This window comes from Platalea leucorodia, assembly GCF_965183815.1.
Source record: "Platalea leucorodia genome assembly, chromosome: 22".
NCBI lineage: Eukaryota > Metazoa > Chordata > Aves > Pelecaniformes > Threskiornithidae > Platalea > Platalea leucorodia.
In genome coordinates this window covers 508,435-529,018 of record NC_138844.1, presented here as the reverse complement: position 1 = coordinate 529,018, position 20,584 = coordinate 508,435, and the positions used below count along the sequence as shown (strand labels likewise).

Below are 20,584 nucleotides of genomic sequence, written 5' to 3'. Positions count from 1 at the left end.
TTAAAAAGGGATGAAATCTCAAGAATAGTGCATGTGTGTGTTGGAAAACTTTCTGGAAACTTTATGCTTTAAATGTATGCAAATGATTGGGCAAACCTAGAGGAAACTGAATATAGTTTCCTTGTTTAAAAAGCTAAGTAATTTACCCTTTTTTCTTCCTCTTTTTTTTTTTTTTTTTTTTTTTATCCTTCAGTGTCTTTAGGTCATTAATACATGAGAGCAGTGATGTGGTGTAATGACTTCTAGATAGGCTTGCAACACTGCCTTGCTTCTCATCTTCCTTTGAAAGTCACAGACTGCAGAGTGTCTCATGGAGGAGTAGAAGCTGGATTAGGCATTTAAATTCCTATAGCCCCATCTTTCCATGAAGAAAGTGCTGTATTTTTTGTTAAATTTTCAGTGACTGGATCAGAGAGCCTGTATTGGTGGATGTGTAAGTGATGGCTTCAAGGATGGTTTTTGTTGGCTTGTTTCTCACTGTGTGAACGCTGAGTATAAAGTCTTCTTTGGAAAAGGGACAAAGCTTCTTGTGAAACCAAGTAAGAAACATGTTTATATGTATTTGCCTCATTTATCGTGGCTATAGATTTGAATAGCAGAGGGGCTTTTAGCACCATGACTTGGTAATAAAAGGAATTGGCTAGTTAAAATGCGTACTATGGATTTAAATTACTGTAGTAGTTCTTGGATTGTCTGCTCATCTGGTATGTCATGGAAACTGGAAAAAAACCCACCTGTAGATGGAAATCTGGACCAACTGGAAGTTGGACTTCATCAGTTACTTTGTCTCTAGACCATGCTCATGTTGTTGCTCCCCTACCTTTTAGCCATTCCAGCACAACAAGGCTTTGGGGCAGGGATCACGCCTGCAAAAGTCTTTGCAGGACGCGTTGTACCAGGTCTAACTATACAGTCAATGCATTCATTTTTATTCTAATGAGGATCTTAAGCAGCTTCAATACTAAAGGTCCATTTGCATAGTTTCATTTAATGCAGACAGTGTAAGCCACCAGAGGAGTCTCTGAAATGGTGAACTTGCATGAAATCCCCACACAAGTGAGCGATCACTGCTGAAAGATAATGTTGTGCTTAGAAAAGTTTCTAGCTGTAGGACTTCTGCTATTTAGTGAACACGATGCTCCAGGCTGCTGATAGTCCGTCAGTGCACAGGAACAGAGGCATGTGTGGTAGAGTTCCGTATGGTTTTTGTAAGTGGATGTGTCACTGTGTGACTTCAGCATCCACCTGGAAAGTTGCCTTTGGAAGCGGGACACAACTAATGGTGCACCCTGGTAGGTATAAACCCAACCCGAAGGAGTAAGAAGAGGAAAGTCACTTGCCTTACTCTGATAAATCCTGCTGGGCTGTGTTGGAAACTGGTTTGCAGAGGAATGGAGCTTGTGTGTGTGTCTGTAGGGGGGAGATATAGCAGACAGAACTGAGAAAGACATTTTGAAAGTGTGCACTGTGTACCGGAGGGTCCAGGAGAACTCTGCTTTTATGGCTGCTCTAGGGCTGGAAGTGGAGCTGTGATCATAAATCTCTGGTCACAACTAGCGCATCGGAAGTGGAGGGAGAGTGGTTCAGCCTGTGGGGCTTGGCGCTCTGCTTTCTCTGGTAGCAGCAGAGACCTTGATTCAACAGGGCCGTGAATTTACTCCTTCAGCTTACTCCTGCCAGCTCCTGCTCTCTGCCTTTCGCATAAGCAGACCAGGGTCCTGAACCTTCTTGCTCAGGGACAGGCACTTCATGCCATGGCCATCCGTACCTGTGAAAACCGGGGTGGGCTGCTGATGGCTCTGTCTAGCACAGCCCTGTGTGGTTGTCGTTTGCTCTGCTGAAGAAAGGCCAAATGAATAATGCTCTTGTTTGCACCAGAATCCTAGTTGTCATCCCTCCTGTAGATGAGATTCCCAAGAGAGTTCTTATTGAGGCTACAGTTATTGCTGGCTTCAAATGCCTTGTGTTGATGGGAAGGGGCTGATCTCCTGGAGATTAATTATCGAGTAACTGGCATGAGAGCTGATGGTTTTTGCTGGGGTGTGAAGGACTGTGTGAACACAGGGAGCTACAAACTGATGCTGGGGGCAGGGACGCGCCTGGTTGTGAAGCCCAGTGAGTACAACTGCTGCCCAGATGCGGGTATTTCTTGTGCTTTGTTATCCCAGTCCTCCCTTTCCACCTCCCTGAGCACTTACCTTTATCCGATCTGAGCAGGCTTGGTCCTGGCTCTGACAGAGCCCAGGGTGCCCAGGGCCTTTCCTGAGCTGGGCTCTCCTGGGCCCTTCTTTCCCAGCCTACCCTCCTTTTCCTCAGCATAGGATCAGGCCTAGTCTGGAAGAAGTGGGCACCAGTGGATGATGGTTTACTACTGCGGATGGCGCTTCTGGATGTCTGCTGAAAGTTTTCTGCTTGCTGGGAGCAAAGGATAGGGGAGAGGTGCTGCTTCTGAAATAGCTTGCTGGTCTTTTTGTTATGGAAGGAAATGCTGTGTGATTACGGGTCTGGCTCCAGCAAGATGACCTTTGGCTCAGGAACCAGACTGTCCGTCCAACCCAGTGAGTGTGCAGTTTTCTTGTTTCTCCTCTCTCCAAAGACCTTGAGTGACCACCGTAATGCCTTGTCAGACATACTTGTTGCATCTGGGTCACATCACAGATGGGAATGAGAACATAGGTGGTCTTTCATTTAATGTAGAGAACGCAAGCCATCAGGGGAATCTCTGAGATAGTGGACATGCACAAAACCTCTCACTTGGATGAATGACTGTACTTGAAACACGGTTTCAGGAACAGATTTCCCCATGTTCTGGGTAGCAGCACTGTCTTTGAGCCTGTTGCATCAGAGAGATGTGCAGTAGCTTTTTGTGCAAGGTCATCTGCAGGGCTGAGAGGGACATTTTTGTAATTAAATGTGTCAGAATGTGTATGGGGCAGAGAAAGCCACTTTTGGAAAGGGAGCTCTGCTTTCACTTGCAGCCCCTAAGTAGCCAATTGCACTGGAAACTGGAATTGCATCATTTTTCTCTTCTTCCTTATTGTTTAGTGGTTAAAAGCTTGCAAACTGGAGAGTGGAACGCAGCCATCCCTTGTCTTCTTCCACATACCTCCATGGCAAGGCTCCACTTATTCCTGTCTTGAAGCAGTTACTTGCACGGCATTGAGATGTGCACCATTCGATGGTCACTGACCGGTTGTCTCACAGCAACCTTTGAAACCCACAGACACCCAGAGCTGATGAATTTCCATGTGTTCCCTGCACATAAGCAGGCTTTTCGGATGCATGGTCCCCTGGATTCTGATGGGCAAGCGAGCTGTCACTCATGGGTCTTACAAATTAGGAAAGGCATAGGGACACACTTCTCTGCAAAGTGCAAGTGAGCTGGGGAATGGATTTTCCCTTGTTCCAGGCAATGACACTGGACTGGATCCTGTTGTGTCAGGGAGCTTTGCTGTGGCCTGAATGCAGGCGTTTTGTGTTTGAGATCATGTGCAGGGCTGACAGAGACCTTTTTGTCATGAAACGGGTCAGAGTGTGTATACTGCAGGCAAAGTCACTTTTGGAAGGGGAACGGTGCTTTCAGTGATACCAGGTAAGCAGCAACTTGTCCTGGAAACTGGAATTGCTTCATTTCTGTCTTGCTCCTGGTTGTTTTGAGGGGCACAATTTTGGGAACTGCAATTTTGGGACTCCTGCCATTCTCCAGGTGTCCCTAGGACTTGGTTTTCCTGCACGTCCCATTGCCCTGTGCCCCACGTGGTACGTTACAGTGTCAAAGCTTCTTTACATGCCTGTTGCCGTTCCTCCCTTCACCCTGAGCGCAGATGGATGTGTGTGTCATAGAGAACTGACCCTCCAGACAGCTTTGGCGACCTGGTCCCATCCATACTGAAGTTGTTCCAACGGTCCTTCAGCTCTCCAGTGTCACTGCGTCCCAACAGGGTTTGTGTTGCATTGGGAAGTGGTGTGTGAGCAATGGTGCTTACCACAAAGGCACCTCTGGGAGTGGGGCAAGGCTCCTTGTGATGCTAGGAAGTGCTTGCTGACCAAGGCAAGAGTGCCTGATGCTTTTAAAGCTCTCTGAGCTCCAGGGAACATGCACCATCAGGCTGGTTTTTCTCTACACCTTGACAGAGTTTTCCCAGTCTAAGAGCAACCCAGGTGACAGCCTGGAGGTACGGTGGGGACAGGAGGAGGAGGAGGTGGTGGTTTGGGGGGGTGCCCCTTATTTCTGGCCCCAGCCCTGGACTCATCGCACACAGGCAAACTGTCAACCTCCACTCCTGCCCTGGGATCCTCCTGCCTCGTGTCACCCTTCTGCTGCCCCTCCAAGCCTAGGCATGGCTGGGCAAAGGCTTGGCGAGAGGTGCTGCTTCTGAAATAGCTTGCTGGGCTTTTTGTTATGGAAGGAAATGCTGTGTGATTATGGCACCGGCTATGGCAAGCTGACCTTTGGCTCAGGGACCAGACTGTCCGTCCAACCCAGTGAGTGTGCAGCTTTCCTGTGTGTCCTCTGTCAAAAGTCCTTGAGTGTCCACAGGAGCACTCTGTAGATGTACCTGTTGTATCTGGATCGTGTTACAGAGGGAAGAAGAACACAGGAGCAATTGCAGATGATGAAGAGAAGTCTCTGAGATGCTGAACTCGCATGAATTTGGCACTCGTGTGACTTGGGGTAGAAGCATCAGTTCTCTCAAACGGGCGTGTTAACCGTAGGTCCACTGATGCTCTTGATGCCACAGACAGATCGCAGGGGTCTTCACTTCAGGATGTAACTGACTATGAGTGACAGTCAGCACTGTCTAGTTGAGATGTGGGTGACCAGTTTTGCCAAGTATTTGGGTAGGTTTTTGTTTGGAGAGGAAATGCAGTGTGACCGCAGGAGATGGTTTGTATAAACCTGTCTTCGGCTCTGGAACGAGACTCACTGTTAGGCCATGTAAGTCCAACACAGCTCCTATGCTTTCTGTTTTCTGTGAGGCCTTTCTTGGGGTGGTTGAGAGGAGCAGCGTGGCTGGGTGTTTGGTCATTTACATGTGACCATACCTAGTGATGGACTTTGCTTTAAGGGAATGTGCTGTCTTGTGTTCCAAAATGACCCTTCTTGCTCTCAGTTGGTCTGGGATGGACACAGTGGCCGTGTGCCTGCTCCTATATGTCCCAGCTGCCCTGTGCGGAAGCTGTCCTACACCACTGCATCCCAGTGAGGTTTGTGGTGCAGAGGAAAGCGCTGTCACCCTTCTGCTGCCCCTCCAAGCCTAGGCATGGCTGGGCAAAGGCTTAGGGAGAGGTGCTGCTTCTGAAATAGCTTGCTGGGCTTTTTGTTATGGAAGGAAATGCTGTGTGATTACGGCTCTGGCTTCAACAAGCTGACCTTTGGCTCAGGGACCAGACTGTCCATCCAGCCCAGTGAGTGTGCAGCTTTCCTGTGCGTCCTCTGTCAAAAGTCCTGAGTGTCCACCGGAGCACCCTGCAGACAAACTTGTTGAGTCAGTGTCACCTTTCGGAGGGGAAGCAGAACATAGGTGCTATTTGAAGACACTCTTGTGCTTAGAAACGTTTCCAGCTCGAGGAATTCTGCTATTTAGAGCAGCATTGTATCGACATGGTGCCCCAGGATGCTCACAAGCCGGCAGCGAGCAGGAATAGAGGTGTGGTTTAGGGCAGACAGAGAGATTGACCAACTTGTGCCTAGTACCTGTGTATGGCTGTGGAAGGCCGTGGGGGATACGTAAAAGGGGTTCGGTTCTGTTCCTTACCTTAGGACTTTCCGTTAACTTGGGCAAGGCTCAGACTGTGCTCGGTGCAAAGGTTTCCCGATAGTCATGTCAAATAGTTGTAGGGAGGTAGATGATTGTTTTTCTGAGCATAACCAGAGAGGGAAAAGCTGCGGATCATTACGATACTTGCTTTCAGTGAGGGTGAAAATTGACCTGGCTTGAGGAGATTACTGGACTTTCCCCCCCTATTTTTCTTCAGCATACCAGTGTGGGTAGCCATTTGCATTTACTTAGGAAAACTGGGGACAAAGTCATCTTTGTCTTGGAGACTGAGAAGGAAAAGAATGCTTCGGCTTGGAAAGAAAAACTCTTTTTTCTTTTTTTTAATAAGTTCTGCATCATGATGTGAATTATGGGTCAGTGAATAAATTCATCTTTGGCAAAGGAACAAAATGGTCCGTAAAACCCCAGCAAGTATTCAGGGCATTGTATGGGAAAATGATGAAGGCGAGGCCTGAGGAACTGGGATTATTCCATTATTTACTGAAAGAAACTTCCGTATAAAGGGATGTTTTGAAAATGCATCTGAACACTACTCAGGTAGTCGGCGACCTTGTAGAAACATATTTTCTTGGCTTTCTACCTGGGATTCAGTTTGCCTCATCCCTTGTTAATGGCAAGGTAATCATCATGCTGTAATGAAAACACTGAATGCTCTTCAGCAGCCAAGTATCAGACAATGAGGAAGGAAAGGAGGATTAGTGGCAAGAGCCTCAGGCTGGGAACTGACCTGCAGTGACTAATTGTAGGCACCATATTTTGGACGTAATGACACAAGCTACTTAAAGCGTTCCCTGCTAACTAAGGAGTAGGTTCTTCCCATCTCTGATACTTGAGGTGACTATAATCAAATCTGGTTATTTCCCTGCATTTGAACATGGAAGGAGGTATTTGTCAGAGAGAGGCTAGGGGAGGTCTGTGGAAATCAGTATGGGTATTTATTGCTTCTCTCAGAGGCAGATCCATGATTGCATGTATCCAAGGCCTCCAACACCCACCGAGGTGGCTGAATGAAGGGGCCCCTTTTGCAAAGACCTGTCACATGGTGCTAGTACTGGAGGATGGGGAAAACTCACATGGGGGACTGGAACCCAACTTCTCGTTGCCCCAGGTAAGCTGTCTCTTCTCTGAGTCAAGGTGGACTCAATATAGACGATACTGTACTCTAGCTCCAAAAAGAACAGTGTAGTGGCTTTGTGGAACAATTTGGGATGGTTTTAGTATTCCCTGGAAAGAAGTGTTAGACTTCCTATTTAACCAATGTGCACTAGGAATGCATCCATGCTGGGCAAAGGAAGCAAGTGAAAAGTGAAAAGAAGTAAGGGAAAGCCAGGAACAGAGATGTGAAAAAAATCTAATGGTCTTTAGCAAGTGGTGCAGGTTTGGATTTGTCAAGGATGGAGGTGGCAAGGGAATTGCCTTGTGGCTCTTCCTTATGGTGTTAATGAGGCTGTATTGCGGGGAGGAAGAAGAATAAGCAATGGGCATGGAGGTAAGACATACCGCATTGCAAGCGTGTGCGTGGGAAATGGAAGGATTTCTGTGAGCAATGTTATTCAGGTGGATTGGGGTGGATAGGAGCGTACAAAGGTTTTTGCTGTGGCAAGCAGCACAGTGCCTATGGATGCGTACCTACTTACCTTTGGACGGGGAACCAGGCTCGTGGTAAAACCAAGTAAGATTTCTGAGATTTGGGACATTGAGTTGTTCAGTGGAAAAATTCAATCCACCCAAACCCAAGGTTAATGTTTGCTAAGAGAGCAGCGAAATGCAGTTCAGAACCAGGCCGTTGACAAAAAGGAATAACAGGGATCTCTTGGTTACGATCGTATCTGCTGGATATTGTAGAACAGGAGAGGTGGTCCGCAGAGCAACGATGTAAATTACACAAGCTGTGGAGCTTTCCTGTGAGAGAACACTTAAAAACTGGCAACTTGTGTAGCTGCGTGCAACTTATTTTCCCACTGCAAGTAGTTTCACGCTTGCAACGTTGTCTAAGCAAGCTTTGTGTCATGGTTTTCCTTCCAGAAGTTTAATAAACTCCTGTTTGGGGTAGGAACTAACCTTCTTCTTTCTCCAGGTATGTGAACTTTGCAAGTTAGGGAAATGCCTAACTCTAGGTTAGGTACACTCAGGTTTGAAAAATATTCAGAGAACACTCTGTAGTTGGTATCTTCCCTTCATTTGGAATAAAATCATGAGTAAGAAAATTGGTCCCTAACTATAAGCAAGGGGGGAATTTCCCAATAGCTGCTTGGATTTGGAGATAAACAATGCAACAACACGGAAGGAAATAAAAAAAAAATTCTTTGCTCCTTTGAAAATTGTGAGTATATACTCACAGCTAAGAAACTTTCCTGAGCATTTGAATCAGAAACCTCAAGTAAATTTTTCACTACTTGAGGAATTAAATCTCAACTAAATTTTCAGCCAGAACTGTAGATTCTTCAGGAGATTTTTGACTTTCAAAAAAGAAAAAATACCTAAGAAAAGTGAAACGCTCTTAGTAGACTGCCCAAACAATTTTTTTCTCCCACTGGAACAGAGTGAAAGGAATTGTACATACTTTACCTGTGGCTTAGATGTTATCTCTGCTTTCTCAGAATTAAATCCCATTTTCTCTTTGGGATGGAGAGCAACCTGAATTGCAGTCTAGGTTTTGCAGGAAGAATGGGAGAGAGGTGTCCCTGGTGCTTGGACTTTGTTTGCTCATTAACTAATCAATTAACTCTGATCTCATTCTCCATTTAATTTACAAGCTCTTCGGGGACAGGGGTCTTTTATGGGTCAGCTTTAAGGAAGGACGCTGGCCTTGAGATAACCAGTGAGTGAGGTTTTGATGCACTGTGCCCCAGTCTCCGTTTTTGTGTGAATGCATTTTTCTAGTTACATATCACTTGGTTTACAGACCATCCATCCTGCAAAACTAGCCAGTAGTGCAGACTGGGAGGATGCATTTAGACACCCTTGGTTAAACTACCCAAGTTTGGCTCCAACTGTTTTTTTGGTGGATTTTTCTTGTTGTTGTTGTTTTTCCATTTACTAGCTCAGATGTAGACTTCTGTGAATGTATGGCTTGAATTAAATTTCTGGTATTTGATGTTTCTGCATTCTTCTTTTCAGCCCTTCTCACAACAACCATACTATTCAGGTTCTTCTGCTATCTAGAGCAACTCAGGTTCTCTGTGGCTCTGGATAATGGAAAATGGACTATATATTGCACTTACAGAGTGCTTGCTTGTGGGTGTGTAGCTGTATAAACATCACTGCTGAACCTGAGTTGCTGTGGAAGACCTAGTTCTGGAGAGGATGGAAGGGAGATTTCTGTTGTATGCTGAACCACTGTGCAGACTTTGGGGCATGGTACAAACTCATGTTTTGTAGTGCCCCCTCCCCAACCCCCCCAAGTGGAACCCAGCAAGTATTAATACAACATGAAATGCAGCCTGCAAAGGAGGGTGGACATTGCAAGAGAACAGAGCAGAAAGGTAACACAGACTGGTGATGCTCAACAGCAGCAGTCAGCTTTTAAACACTGTCTGGAAAGTTGTATATGCACACACTGATTGGCAGATGCTGCTATTGTGTGGAGACAGAGGAAAGAATAAACAGATGAGTAACTAGGTGTTGGACAATAGTTAGACTCGTGAGTGTCAGGAATGATTAAGAAGGCAGAGGAATGTGGCTGAAGGAAGTGTTTATTGCACTATATGTGCTGAGGCAGTGGCCAATAACATTGGTTAGATTATTCCAATAAGACTCTTGCATTGCCATGTTCTCAAGCAATGGGATAAATATGATGGAAGGGAATATTAAGGAACAGATGTTTGGGAGTTTGAAAGATGCAAAACACCACATGAAAAGAAAGTCATTTGGAAGAAAAGTCCTAGATAGATGGATCTGTCTAATCATAGAGATAAATAGGATTTCTTTTGGTGGAGTATTTCATTGTTGAAGGGTCCATTCAATACCACTCTGGATATTGCAGAGACCTGTGCTATTGTGGGACTATGGAAGTAGTTACAAACTCACATTTGTATCTGGGATGAGACTTCTGGTTTTGCCAGGTATTATCCTGATTTTCTTGGCTAATGTGCAAGATTGTTCTGGATACACACCAAGATCTGGGAAATGGCATCTGTAAAACACATAGTAGCCTGAGGTCTCACCTTAACCAGTGGAATTTATTCCATGGCAGCTATCCAAGCAGTCTTCCTTGAGGCAGCTGCAGGGATGCATGTGCTTTCAGTGCTCTTACATCAATTGCATTCCTGTGATAAGCTAAGACAAAGCCTGGTTTTGCTCCTCTGTCAAGTAAATCATGTGGATTTGTTCTCTCCTAAGGGTAAAGCCATGCTACTTCCATTGGCCTCAAGCAAAGTCATGAATGGTATAAGTCAGATGAAAATGCATTGAAATACAAGAATGGCTATAATATTTATATTGCTGGACATGAACCAGCCATCTGCACTCACAGCCCAGAAAGCCAACCGTATCCTGGGCTGCATAAAAAGAAGTGTGGCCAGCAGGTCGAGGGAGGTGATTCTCCCCCTCTACTCTGCTCTGGTGACACCCCACCTGGTGTACGGCATCCAGCTCTGGGGTCCTCAGTACAAGAAAGACATGGACCTGTTGGAGCGGGTCCAGAGAGGTCCACAAAAGTGATCAGAAGGATGGAACACCTGTGCTATGAGGAAAGGCTGAAAGAGCTGGGGTTGTACACCCTGGAGAAGAGAAGGCTGTGAGGAAACATTATTGTGGCATTTCAGTACTTAAAGGGAGCTTATAAGAAAGATGGGGACAGACTTTTTAGTAGGGCCTGTAGCGATAGGACAAGGAGTAATGGTTTTAAACTAAAAGAGGGTAGATTCAGACTAGATATAAGGAAGAAATTTTTTTACGATGAGGGTGGAGAAACACAGAAACAGGTTGCCCAGAGAGGTGGCAGATGCCCCATCCTTGGAAACATTCAAGGTCAGGTTGGATGGGGCTCTGAGCAACCTGATCCAGTTGAAGATGTCCCTGCTTATTACAGGGGCGTTGGACTAGATGACCTTTAAAGGTCCCTTCCAACCCAAACCATTCTGTGGTTCTATGATCCTATGACTCAGAAAATATCCACTTATGGTGATTATCACTAATTTAGCTCGTCTTTGTTTGTAGAAGAACCCTACCAAGGAACAGTATACTTATCTTTAATATTAGTATTGGAATTGGACTGCCTTTTAGCTGGTTTATCTGATGTACAGATACTGTATTAACCATAAATATTGCAAGTGGATTCTGTTCCCGACTGGGACTTGAATCCAGATTTGCCGAGCTGTCACAGCTACAAGGCCATACTTAATGCTTACTCCTGCTACTGCATAAGTAAATGAGAGTATATGAATCCTGAAGTAATAGAGTTAGAAGGCTCAGATTGCATTTGCAACTGCCTGTGAAGCTCTAAGATCTAGACAGGGTCACAATGTGCCACTGAAACCTGTAAGGAGATAACTGCAACCAAGGTCAAAGGGGTTCTTGCAAAAGTTTCCTGGGTCGTGTGAATTATGGCGGTGGAGAAGGATACAAACCGACATTAGGAAAAGGAACCTTGCTGGCGATCAAGCCAGGTAGGTAGTAAATGGTGAAACATTTGTGAGAAAACTTGGACTGAAAGGCAGTGGCCCTAACTCCATGGCACAGTGAACAGGAATTTTAGGTGATGTTACAGATGGAAAAACACAGATTGTTCCTAGTATTGCCCCGAAAGCTGTAATACACAATTGTAACCAGTGGATGAATGAACATTTTTTAAATTTGATTTCTCTTTTTCTGATCCTGATAATTTTCTAGTAGATTTCTTTGGTATTTTGATGGTGAGTTAAATCAGTGTGCTTCATCATTGCTCCCTTAAGTTATTCCCTGCTCTGGAATGTCTGTTGACCTGGTTGTTGGTATGCGTTGGAAAATCTGTCTACATTTTTGTAGAGGTTGACACTAGTGTGCCAATCAGGTGAAACTCGCATTTGGAACTGGGACCCAACTTCTTGTTACCCCAAGTAAGTTTGAACTTTCTGTTCCATATTAACACCAGGATTGACAAATCATTTGTTCATTGGGTAGATGGACTGGGGACTTTCATGGAAGCATGTTCCAGCTTCTTTTTGGCTTCTCTTGACAAAAAACAGTTGGAATAGAGATGCTGTCTTGGAATCCAAGGAGTGCTTGGCTATGGTGTGGCAGTGACTCACTGCAGGAACGAACGGCTAGAAAAGATGGTAATGTTCCCACAGGTTTAATAGTCACGGCATGGTGCAGTCACACATAGAGTGCTGCAAGCAGTTCACAGATGGCTGAATGCTACATAAAATGTTTAGGACTTTTACAGAGTTTGTGGTTGTTAAAGTTTTCAGACTTGATTTTTGCATCTTTAATATCTGGAGGTTATTCTGAGTAATGGCTTAGAGACTGGATTTTCTAATTCTTAGTCTAAGAGAATATATCATGATTTTTCGGTTTTAAAATCCAAAAGTAAAGTGCCCTTCCTTATTTGTAAAAACTGATGTTACAGTGTGAGCAGTCAGGAACTAGAAAAATTGTATTTGGAAGGGGAATGAAACTTTTTGTGATGCATGGTAACTCTCTTTCCTTTCCTCAGTTATATTTTAAAATGCTTTAGAAACCTGAAAAGATGGAATGAAATTTCAAATATCTTTGTGCGTCATCCTCTGGTAGACAGATTTCCCACATATTTTGGATGAGGAGCCATTGGAATATGCAGCTGGTAGGCAGGAATTTATTGCAAAGGCTTCTCATTGAGTGAGAAATTGAAAGATACAGTAAATCTGTGTTTGGAAGAGGGACTAGATTTAAAGTCAACCCAGGTGAGTAAGATTTGGAGGACAGGCTATGAAGGTGGGAGCAGTGCCCATGGTTTAGTGTTTCTGAATAGGTCTACCTTTATGGAGAATGAACATGAACTCTAGATGAAGAGCAGACGGAGGAGCAAAGGCTGAAAGAAAATGAACCCAGGATTATTTCTCAACAGGGTGCTTGTGAAAATGGAGCAGGGAGACTGGGAATAGTGGGAAATGAGATAACATTATCAATGTCTTAGGTTAATGATGTTGGCATATCATTAACACTAACTTTTGAGTCCTGTCAGACAGTAATAGTGTTTTGCCTTAGATTGAGGGGAAAAAAAAAATCAGAGATACCTCTGGGTTCATGTTTAAGTCTTAGTTTCACACTGCATTGTGAAGAAATTTCCCAGGTGACTTAGACTATAGTATTTGCAATGATTCAGACTGGGGTGCGTGGGATACTAGGGCTAGGAGAGTAATTTTTGGAAATGGCACAAGGCTCTGATCCCAAATAAGTTATCTAATAAATGTACCCATTAAATAGACTGATCAGGAAAGGACATCATTTGGGTGTGAAATAGATATTTACATCTGAGGCAATTCCACAAATGTAGGATCAAAAGTTCTTCTGACTTTTTGATATCAACATAAAAATGATCTTCCACCTGTTTTTAGAAAGGGATATTAGGTTGATTCTTTTGAATGTTGTTTTTTTTTTTTTTTCTTACTCGTTAAACAAATGCAATTTTTTTGGCTGGTGCTACATGAATAGTTAATCTCTAATTCAGAAAGTTTCTTTTTTTTGAGTTGAAATTATTTGAATTGAGGGTTGGACTAGATGACCTTCGAAGGTCCCTTCCAACCCAAACCATTCTATGATTCTATGATTTTTTTTCTAGAAACTAAATCTCTGGCATATAAAATTGAAAACTTTTTCTAGCAATTAAAACCCATTCTAATTCTGGAAGGAAAAGCATGCAAATGTATTTTGCAAAAATCACAGAGATTCTCAGGAGGTTCATGAGCAGCCACTTCAAGTCTTTTTGTTTCCAGATAATTGTTGCATAGATGGGTTAAGCCATCTCATTCACCTGTGAGCTTTAAAGACTGGATTAGATAAGCAGAATTGCTCCTTCTGAACCCAAAAATCTTTCCTTAACATTATTGAAAGGAGTAGCAGAGGAGATCATAGTAAATCTCTCCCACAATTTAGGTGATGCATGAATAAATCTATACATGAACTCAAATAGGGTATTGCTTCCTAATATGAAATTTAAGAAAACTTCATTTCAACTTTTCCTTAATGTGAACACATTCTATAAGCCCAGGATTTATTCTGTTTTGGTACTAGAGAACTATTTAGTCCATTGAATATTTGATTTCTCCTCACATACTGGGTATCTTCCTCTATTAATTAAGCTTTAGTTTTGGTTCAGCTAGAAATCTTCCGCTTTAAAGGTTTGTGAGAAAGATCTTGGATGGTTTTAGTAGTTTGACTTCCTCAAGTGTAATTACAGAGGCAATGATAAACATATTTTTTGGGATGGAGACCACAATTATGCCTGAATCTTGTCAGTGAAACAGCATATTCACATCTGCAAATACTGAACCTCTGCACAGAGTCTTTGTACTTTGGATGACTTGGCTGATGCTGGACTAGGACCTGGCTTCTTTTATCTGAGTGCCTCCAGACATGAGCACTGGAAGTGAAGAGAAGGGTTCAGGTACTAAATGTGGACACCTAATCTTGCTGTAGACATCCTAGCATCCATGCAGGGCTGGCAGATTTCACAAAGGACCTCTGGTAGACCTTTTGGAACCTCCATTGGAGAACAGCCAGCAAACATCACTAAAGTGCTTGTTAAATCACTGGAGTTGCTCCTCTGGGGTCAAGATTAGCCCGTATGAGTGTGTGAGGGGGTATATATTTCCTCTGAATTGGGCGATAGCTCCAGGTTGACTCTAGCTGTGGAATATCATGTCTCAGGCTGAGGAATGGTAAGAGGATCAAAGACCTCCATCACACCAATTCCAGTCTGACCAGAGATTCAGAGAGTTTGCTTTGGAGGGAATGGAGAATAAGATAAACCTCTGTATAATACAAGCTGTGTGTTAAACCAGTACAGGATTTCTACTGCAGCTTGTTCAGAAAAAAAGGCATGGGTCTCAGTCTGATGTCGGAACAGGCTTCTGTTGCTCTCTCCCTGAAATCAGCCTCTGGAGTTGGCTTTCTCTGGTCAGGAATAGCATTCCAACAGCTCCTGTTCTTCCACCTGGAAGATATCCTTCATTAAAGATGAAATTAGGCAGGGTGGACAGCTCAAGAGTATCATGATTTACTTCTCAATCTCACCTTCAAATACAGGTCATAAATATCAGTACAGTATCTCCAACACATCCGCCAACTCATTAAGACAGAATAACAGGAAACATAGGTCACAGCGCTGTGGTTATAATAGCTGATATTTACCAAGACTGCTATCTGCAAACTTTCATAACAGTGTGCAAATATGCAAAGGAACTTATCGGAAAAAGACTCTAGTACCAGAACAAAGCCAGCAGCCTCTCTGAGCAAGAATGAGAAATGAGTGTTTTGCAAAACAGGTGCTGCTGAAGCTGCCTGCAAAAAACAGACCTTATTTTTTTATCTGCTCAAGATAAAAGCATTGCACAGATTGAAAGGGAGAAAAACACCCTAATTTGGAGAGAAGTGGATATGTAGCTCTTCAGAAAGCATAGTACTCATTAGGAGAGAGAAGCAGAACAGCTTGATCAATTCTTCCTCTTCCCTTTCATATCCATGTACTCCCTGACAATGATGTATCCTCGTTCATCTGTATTTTATACAGGGATCTACCACCAAGCTTCTTATCTGCTCCTGTCTTCCTCTACCTAACAAATGATCACTGGAATGTATTTCCAAAACAATAACTGGAAGTATGGGAGGTGGGGAGTGGGGCTGAGGGAGTCAGAACATACATTAGACCATATTCTGTGTAGTTGTGAAGGAGACAGTCTCATCAGGTTTTTCAAAGCCAGGGCAAAGCTGGGATAGGTGAACTGCAATTCAGGAGAAGGGCCACAGAATGAATCATTAGGCTTTGTGGATTAGTTTTTTTCTGAGATCATACTAATAAAGAAGTATGGCTATTTCTCTAAGGTGCTGACAACTGGCAATTGAACAGATGAAAAGCATTTATCTCAGTGACAGAACTAGGGTCTGCACTTGCATAAGGTTTTGAGATAGTTTCTAAAAGCCAAGATTTAGTCCAAACTTCTCCCATGGGAAGAAACTAAAACTTCTTCATCTGGGAGTTAAGCTGTCTTTAGTATTTCTACAACATTTATCAGTGTGGTGTGTGAACAGGGATGAAGCAAATATTAATCTAAACTCTCAGCCGTACAGGATAACACTTTGTCAGTTTATAAATGTGAACTGAAGCTCCAGTTCAAACCTATCATCGTGAAGTGCAATGGAAAATGCAGCCAGAGGGTTGCTGAGAGCCCCAAATCTGCATCTTGGCCACAGTATGTCTTTAATGATATTTCATCTGTTCATCATTAGAGTACTGCAATGCCCATACATTTTACTACTACGCATGAACAAAGATATAGGAAAGCACCTTCTTAAAGAATCAGACTTCAAGAGCCAGACAAGATGAAATGTGTGCTTAGAGTACAAGTTCACAAAGCTAAATGCACAAAAAAGATTTTAACCACAGGTAGTGTTTTGATATGTGTGGAAAATCCTAGTCTGACTTGCTAGCAGAATTTGAAGCAAGAAAACAGAAATAAACCCCAGGTGTCTTATATCTGCAGCCTTTAGTTCCCCAAACCCCTCTTCTGCAAGGTAAAATTTAGTAAAAAAATCTTGCACTGTACTGTCAGGTGGTGGAACATAATGAAACATTTGTTTGTTTCATCTTTCTTTCCCTAAACACAACCATGTGTTCCTACTCTGCAGTGGCTTTCCTAGCTTTCTCCTATAGGAACACAAGTAACTAGACTGGTGGTAAATGTGGACTTGGTAGTTTATCCACTGTCCCTCAGGACAGGTGGAGGAGGTGGGATTTTGAATGTCAGTGGTGGATTTGACTACACATTTGCAGAAAAGGCAGAACGCCCCTGGGCTGCTCAGTTCTCTCCACACAACTTCTCACAGGAATCATGGAAAAACCTCCATACCTGAGTGTCTGTATGTTAGGACTGAAGAAACTATGACTGTGTACTCTCATCTAATGTCTCATCTCTTCTCCATTTTCAGATGTTACTCTACCATCTCCTTCAGTCTACAGGCTGATCTCTAAAGATGATGAGGATTTGGAAATGTGCCTCATCACAGATTACTCCCCTGGAAATCTTAAGCCGGGTGATAATCATACAAGTGCTGTTGTGGAGGTGGCAACATCCAAGGACAAACAGGAAGCAAGCTACCTATCAACTTACTGGGCCAAGAAAGATGAAATGCGGTGTCATGCAGATCACGATGGCTTTGGAGAACTGAAGGGCGACGATCCTGAAAGTGGTAATGGCATTGTTGGATGTGTGTACATGGCTAGAGGTACTTTGGTGTCTGTGCTATTAGTATGAGCAGGACTTGTTCACATCTCCCAACCCTGCAAGCAGTGCTGAATTATGCTCCCAAACTCCAGAGGAATGTTGCCTTCTTGCCTCTGTTTTCTTTTGCCTTCCTCCTTGGTGGAAACAAGACTAAGGATCAGTAGACTAGCACAGTCACAGCAGAGAGATCTTAAAATCACACTGTGGGAGATATAAAGCCTGAAATTCCTTTGTCTGATGGGACACTAAAGTTTAATTAGATCATATTTTATGCTTGCCCTGAAAACAGCAGAAATGAGCGTTTATGGGAGGGTTTACTGGCCAGAAACTCTAATCCAGCCCTTCTAAGTAGAGATATCTTTGTAAACTTCTGAAGAAGTGCATTTCTGTTATTAATTAAATTTATTGTTACTGTCTGCAGGTGCCAGCACTGTCTGTGTTACAGGAGTGTCTCCACACTTCAGGACAGGTATGTACACAGCATTTTAGGAGTAAAGCTTGGCCTGATTAAAGGAAATGTCTTCCGAGTTGTTGCTAATGTTCCCTGTTGGCAGAATTCCTGTTGGAGCAAAAAGCTCAGACTAGAAATTTCTAAAAGGGCCCCACAGGCTTTAAACATCAAGGCTGTAAGTCATTGGGTTAATGTCGTCTTCCAGATCTGAGCTGGTAATTTTATGTGACCAGTGTAGCCAGTGCCTACATGCTCTTGCTAGACTAGCCAAAAAGCTACTCCCCATCACATAATGATTTAAGGTACTGATATGAGTCAGCCTTACTGGATGTCTGTCTGCATTTCAGACTTCAAAAGAGTTGTTTTTACTTTTGGGTGCAGAAACACCTAATGAACCAAAAGATAAGCAGGTGGTTTCTGCAGTGTGTGCTCAGAAGCAAGGTTGCACTAAAGACACGGCACATCTAAGCAAGCTTTGCTTCAGCTCTTGGCTGTGGCAGTATACTAGCCAGTGCTGGAGCCCAAGCAATTGTTGTTCCTGCTAGTTCAAAGGAGCTGAGCCTGCCCCTGCACTTGTCCTGTTTGCAGAATAGCTGTACTTTTGCAAACATGCAGCCTTGCTGAAAGGAAACCAGTTAGCCAAATGTTTCCAAAACACTACTTCAGAAAAATACTCAACAGTAAACTTGGCTGATTCGATCAGCCATTTCAGGGGTTTTCAAAGATAAACATAAAATTACTTTCTGATGACAGCTCCCTGCCTCCCTGATATAGATCAATGTATTTTCAAATGAAAATGGCTTTGTAACTTTAGATTAATACAAACTCCAAACAGACTTCATGTTCTTTGAATAAAATTTAACTTGTTTTCCCCCTGCCCATCTTAAAAAAAATTAGGTAAAGGAAGGAGGGACACCTCCAGCATCCTGGGTTCATAATACACTGTATTTAAAAACAGCTAGATGGTTGGCAGACTTGCATATTGGATAATTAAGTGGTTAAGGAATGAAAACCCGGCCCTCAAAACACCAACTGGAAGCAAGTATAGTCTCTCGGTGAGACAGTCCTGCTCACTGTCTCGTTAGCTATCCTGCTAGCTGACTCAACCACACAAAGTGGAACAGCTTCATTAAGAAGTGCTTTTAAGTCTGTCTGGAAGCGAGGAATGTCTCAGTGCTCTTGTGACTTTCATTCTCTGTTACTTTTATAGATGAAAACCTGAACATGCTGTCTTTATCACAGCTGGGCCTGAAAATAATTTTAATGAAAGGAATAATTTTTAATGTGCTGATGACGATGCTTATGTGGAAAAAAAAGTGAGTACTCATGGAGGGTGCTAATGTCTCTGACAGAAAACATCTGGATCAGTTCATTAGCTATGAATGTTCCTTCTCTCTGTAATAACTGTTTATGCAGTCTATCTGTACACCTTTTGCCTACCAACAGTAAAATTCCTCCACTCCTTTGGCCATATCATTGTTTTCATCCACCCCTCAAATCGATTTACTTTTCCTTATCCACATGCAAATTTAACTTTTTTCTTCTTTCAAGACATCTCTCCCTTCTATTTCTACAGCCATCCCTTCCCTTGTCTGCATTCATCCATCAGATCCATCCCCTGACCAATCTCCAGCTGGGAAAGTTTGATGTTTATTGACTTTAGGACCTCAAACGTAATATAATAGTTTCGGCCCAGTGTCTTTCTCCTCTTTCTATTGCCTAGACACTTCAGGTTTACAGTTGTATAGTTGCGACTGTATCTCAAATAATGATTTAACACACCTTTATTTTTGTTACAGCAATGAAAGTAACCAGATGGTGCAGCCCTGAAGCACCAAAAAAAATCTGCTGAGGAATCTTTACCAGAGCGTCATGTGCAGGAGGGAAGACAGGCATTCCTGTTGCAAGGGATATCACTTCCTGTTTCTGTATATCACGCCAGCCACTATCGTCTCTATTGCTTTATTTGCATTGTTATAAAGCTACTCAAAAATAAGCTTAAAATTTTCAGCATTCTGCTCCCCCAGGTTCCTGATTCATTTAGCACGACAATGCCTCTTTTTGCATGAAGCATAGTTTGCTACTATAAATTGCCAAAGTTCACTATTACTTGCATTAAAATGACACACAATTTCTGCTTGGGGCAGTGTTGTTTGTTGAAAACAGCAAGCTAAATATCACTTGAACGTGACTTTTTCAGATTTTGGTAGCTTTCTGGTATGCATGTCTCAGAGTGCACCCCCACAGACACCATTTCAGTTGCAAATGAAACACTTTGAAAAGCAAAGGGAGACTTATTCAGGGTGCTATGCACCCTGTCCTGCTATCTTTTGCTAGATCAGAGCAAGGTATCTTTTTTTTTTCCCATAAAAGATATGCTGTCAGGTCTCCCAGAAGTCCTGAATTCAGTGAAATTCTCACTTCATTATCACAGAACAAAAGAATGCTTTTTAGTATTTTTTTAAAGTCTATCTGGCCTTAATATTTTCTGAATTCAAACCAGCTTAAGATTTGGCTTTGTGTTTAGTAAAAATACAAACTACTTTTGTTCTTTTTGTTTAGTCTAACAACCTTAGATTTCCCGATTTCTTTTTATGATCATTGCATAAAACCACACTGAAATATTTACCTGTCCATGTGTGCATTCCTTGAAAACAGTGCATACATGTGAAATTCGCACACTGCTAATTCTTGAATTGTACTTGCAACCACACTGATGTCTTGGCATTTCTTTAGGCCTTTGGCTGCTATTAAACAATTCTTATAAAAAATAAGAAACATGTTTGTCTTTCGTATCTGTAGTTTGAGGAACTTGTTTTACTCTTCAGATGAGCTTTAGGAATGAGGCTGGCCTTTGGGGTGACAAGGGAATCGGTGTCTGGACTCTCCTCTTCAGCCTGGTTTGGTCACCAGGCGCTGTTTGCAATAACTGGCTAGATCCACCGTGG

General features: G+C 43.0%; 1 gene segment (V, D, J or C); it reads left to right on the top strand.

The window, feature by feature from the left end:
* Positions 1 to 2,499: 2,499 nt before the first annotated feature.
* On the top strand, positions 2,500 to 20,362 carry LOC309599890 (T cell receptor alpha chain MC.7.G5-like). The segment is given in 5 exons: positions 2,500 to 2,558; positions 16,890 to 17,150; positions 17,607 to 17,654; positions 18,847 to 18,952; positions 19,436 to 20,362.
* Positions 20,363 to 20,584: the final 222 nt, after the last annotated feature.